Source organism: Portunus trituberculatus, chromosome 21, assembly GCF_017591435.1.
Source record: "Portunus trituberculatus isolate SZX2019 chromosome 21, ASM1759143v1, whole genome shotgun sequence".
NCBI classification, from domain to species: Eukaryota; Metazoa; Arthropoda; class Malacostraca; order Decapoda; family Portunidae; genus Portunus; species Portunus trituberculatus.
Window position 1 is genome coordinate 9682485 of NC_059275.1, and position 5000 is coordinate 9687484.

The window sequence follows — 5000 nt, forward strand, 5'->3', positions numbered from 1 at the left end:
GTCTCAGTCCTATCCGAAGATCGGTCTATGAGCTCTGAGCTCGCTTCGTAATAGGGAAGACTGCTGGATGACCAGTAGACGACCGTAGTGAATTACACACACACACACACACACACACACACACACACACCGGTAGCTCAGTGGTTAGAGCGCTGGCTTCACAAGCCAGATGACCGGGGTTCGATTCCCCGGCCGGGTGGAGATATTTGGGTGTCTCCTTTCACGTGTAGCCCCTGTTCACCTAGCAGTGAGTAGGTACGGGATGTAAATCGAGGAGTTGTGACCTTGTTGTCCCGGTGTGTGGTGTGTGCCTGGTCTCAGACCTATCCGAAGATCGGAAATAATGAGCTCTGAGCTCGTTTCGTAGGGTAACGTCTGGCTGCCTCGTCAGAGACTGCAGCAGATGAAACAGTGAATTACACACACACACACACACACACACACACCGCGTAGTGTAGTGGTTAGCACGTTCGACTCACAATCGAGAGGGCCGGGGTCGAGTCCCGGTAAGCGGCGAGGCAAATGGGCAAGCCTCTTAATGTGTGGCCCCTGTTCACCTAGCAGTAAATACGTACGGGATGTAACGCGAGGGGTTGTGGCCTCGCTTTCCCAGTGTGTTGTGTGTGATGTGGTCTCAGTCCTACCTGAAGATCGGTCTATGAGCTCTGAGCTCGCTCCGTAATGGGGAAGACTGGCTGGGTGGCCAGCAGGCGACCGAGGTGAATTACACACACACACACACACACACACACACACACACACTCGTTACGCTCGCTTTCTTCCCTCAAATTCAATACAGTAAGAGGAAAAGAAGCAAGAAAATAAAAAGAAGACTTGCAATTAACCGGCAAATGTTCTCAAAGTTCAGCGAGGCGAGAGATAACGCTGGAAAAAAAAATAACCTGAAGGAGAAAGTCATTAGTGGAGTGGTGTTAGAGTGAATCGGGACACACACACACACACACACACACACACACACACACACAGGATGGAGTTAAGGTCAATAAGTACTCCACCAATCATTCTCTTACCCTGATTTAGTTTAGTATCATTCTCTCTCTCTCTCTCTCTCTCTCTCTCTCTCTCTCTCTCTCTCTCTCTCTCTCTCTCTCTCTCTCTCTCCATTTTCGTATTTTTACCTCTTCTTTTAATTTAATTTTATTTCTTGTTTTAATTCTTTCTTTATTGTTCTATCTCTTTTTCCCTCTTCTTCTTCTTCTTCTTCTTCTTCTTCTTCTTCTTCTTCTTCTTCTTCTTCTTCTTCTTCTCTCTCTCTCTCTCTCTCTCTCTCTCTCTCTCTCTCTCTCTCTCTCTCTCCAAATATTAAAAAAAGGGTATAGATCGTAAGATAGATAAATAGGTAATTATGAAGTTGGATAGATAAATTATTAGATAAATAGATAAATAGATAGATGAATGTATAGCTGGATATATATAGATAAGTATATAGATAGATAAATATGTAGCTAGACAGATAGATGAATAGACTCATAAAAATAGATAAAGTAGAGAGATAGACGGAGAGATAAGCAGATCGATAGATAGAGATAAATAGACAGGTTGAGTGATAGACAGACAGATGAGCAAGTAGATGAGATGATCAGACCAATAGATAAGCGGTTAGATAGATAGGAAGGAAGATATATAGATAAATAAAAAGGTCAATAAGTAGATAGATAGCCAGATAGATAAGCAGGTAGGTATATAGATAGGCAAGTGAATAATTAGGTAGATAGATAGATAGATAACCAAATAGATAGACAGATACATAGATAAGAGGCTAGGCAGGTAGATAGGCAAGTAGATAGACAGGTCAATAGGTAGAAGCGTGGGCGGGTAGCAGGTAGAGGGTAGATGGGGGGCGGGGGCGGGGGCGGAGGGGGCGGTAGAAGCAAGCACGCACTCTGATCAATAGGCGGTGTTGTTGCCGAGGTCTGGTGCACGAAAATCGGAAACCACGAGACGGCAACACACCGACGCCTGCCGATCTACGCACGACAGAGAGAGAGAGAGAGAGAGAGAGAGAGAGAGAGAGAGAGAGAGAGAGAGAGAGAGAGAGAGAGATTGCACCGCTTATGGATCAGTTACCTTATCTCCCTTTTAAATCAGAGAGAGAGAGAGAGAGAGAGAGAGAGAGAGAGAGAGAGAGAGAGAGAGAGAGAGAGAGAGAGAGAGAGAGAGAGAGAGAGAGAGAGAGAGAGAGAGAGCGTAATAAGTTCTGGTAATAACAATAATTATTGGTGGAAATATTGTCAGTAATGGTATGTATGCCTGTTAGGTAAAGTGTGTATGTATTGCGCGCGTGTGTGTTTGTTTGTGTGTGTGTGTGTGTGTGTGTGTGTGTGTGTGTGTGTGTGTGTGTGTGTGTGTGTGTGGACGCCCTGCCGTACAAATTGGCTGCATTGCAAATAACTTTCATTACCGTTATTACTGTTTGTCCATCTCAAACGATAATAATTACTAGCACCATCACTACTACTACTAATACTACTACTACTGCTGCTGCTGCTGCTGGTGCTGGTGCTGCTGCTGCTACTAATGCTGTTATCTCCTCCTTCTCCTCATTCTCCTCCTCCTCCTCTTCTCCCTCCTCGTTTAATATAACAATGTTATTATTATTAATGACCGTATGAATAATAATTACAATCAGTAAAACCACACACACACACACACACACACACACACACGAAGTCACTTTCTCAAGGTATCATCATGGCCTTTTTTTTGTCAATATCCCATGAATACATTTGCATAACATCGCCACCACCAACACCACCACCACCACCAACAACAACAACAACGACAACGACAACGACAGACTACATACATTAATACACCAGAGACAGTTTTTTTTTCTCTCTCTCTCTCTCTCTCTCTCTCTCTCTCTCTCTCTCTCTCTCTCTCTCTCTCTCTCTCTCTCTCTCTCTCTCTCTCTCTCTCTCTCTCTCTCTCTCTCTCTCTCTCTCTCTCTCTCTACCAACGTCTCCTTCCCTGTAGCAATAAATATCACATAAAAACACCAACAACAAGAAGTAAGAATAGAGACACAGCTGGCGAAAGACAAAAAAAAAAAAAATAATAATAGAAATAATGATGATAATAAAATAAATAAATAACACAGACAAAATATGAATCTTAATTAAGTTTTTTGTGGCCTGTCCTTTACTCACGTCCCTGAAATTAGTGTCCACCAATGAAAGGCGATCTATATCCCTTCCCTGCGCTGTGAAAGGCTGGCCGGCGGGGTGAGGGAAGCAGGGGAGCAAGGAGGCTGGGAGGAAGGAGGCAGGGAGGCAGGGAGGAAGGTGGGAAGGGAAACAGGAGAGGCAGGGAGGCATGGAGGCAGTGAGGAAAGGAAGCAAGGAGGCAGGGAGGAGGGGAGATAGGAGGAAGGGGGCAGGGAACAAGGAGGAAGGGAGGCAGGGAGGCAGAGAGGGAGAGCAGGAAAGCAGGGAAGGAGACAGGGAATAAGGAGAGTAAGAAAGCAGGGAGGCAGGGAGGAAGGGAAGCAAGAGAGCAGGAAGGCAGGGAGGAAAGGGAGGAAGGGGAGCAAGAAAGCAGGGAGGTAGAGAGGCAGGAAGGCAGGGATTAAAGGGAGCAAAGAGGCAGGGAGGAAAGGGAGGCAGAGAGCATGGAGGCAAGGAGGCAGGGAGACAGGGAGGCACGGAGGCAAGGAGGTAGGGGATTGGTGGACTGAAGGAATACTGTAAAGTTTGGGTATAGGAAGGGAGGAAGAAAGGAGGATTAAGGAAACTGAAGGCGGAAATGAGGAAAGGAGGGAATAGCATAGGAGGGAGTAATGAGATATATATATATATATATATATATATATATATATATATATAGAGAGAGAGAGAGAGAGAGAGAGAGAGAGAGAGAGAGAGAGAGAGAGAGAGAGAGAGAGAGAGAGAGAGAGAGAGAGAGAGAGAGAGAGAGAGAGAGGAGGTGGGAGGGGCAGAAATACGGACAGATTGACAGGTGACAGACACACACACACACACACACACACACACACACACACACACACACACACACACACACACACACACAGAGATAGATGGAAATACGAATAAATAGAAAGTTAAACGTTTGCAAGAATAGAATAAATGAATAATGAAATGGATAATAAATTGACGCAAATTACTCACATAGACGGATAAGTAAATAAATGATAGATAGATAGATAAGTAAATAGATAGATATAATGGATAAAAAGCTATATAAATTGAAGGACAGACTGGAAAATATAAAAAAACAGACACAAATCAAATAAAAGAATGCTGCGGATTATATTAGAATTTCAATTAAGTGACGGAGAATGGAAGGAAGGAGGGAGGGAGGGAGGAGGAAGGGTGAAGGAGAAAGGATGAAGGGTGGAAGGTGATGAAAAACGGATGATTGAAAAGGAAAATAGAGAAAAAGTGGAAAATGTTATGATCAATGACGAAGAGCAGACATGGAGGAAGGAGAGGAGCAATAACAAGGGGAGGAGAGAGAGAGAGAGAGAGAGAGAGAGAGAGAGAGAGAGAGAGAGAGAGAGAGAGAGAGAGAGAGAGAGAGAGAGAGAGAGATGAGAGAGAGGATGAAAGAGGACAGTGAAATAAGAAGAGAGAGAAGGAAGGACTGTGACTATATCCATGAAAATTTTATGAGAGAGAGAGAGAGAGAGAGAGAGAGAGAGAGAGAGAGAGAGAGAATTTAAAGCCTGGATGGTTTCTGGGTTTGTTTTGATGTGTTTTGCATAGGGAGGGATGATCCTAATTTAACCGTGTGTGTGTGTGTGTGTGTGTGTGTGTGTGTGTGTGTGTGTGTGTGTGTGTGTGTGTGTGTGTGTGTGTGTGTGTGTGTGTGTGTGTGTGTGTGTGTGTTTAAAGGTAATAACGGTAGCCATTATAATTTTTTTTCCTATATAAACTCATCTTGATAACGAATGAATGTTTGTTCTGTTTGCTTGATTGTGTGTGTGTGTGTGTGTGTGTGTGTGTGTGTGTGTGTGTGTG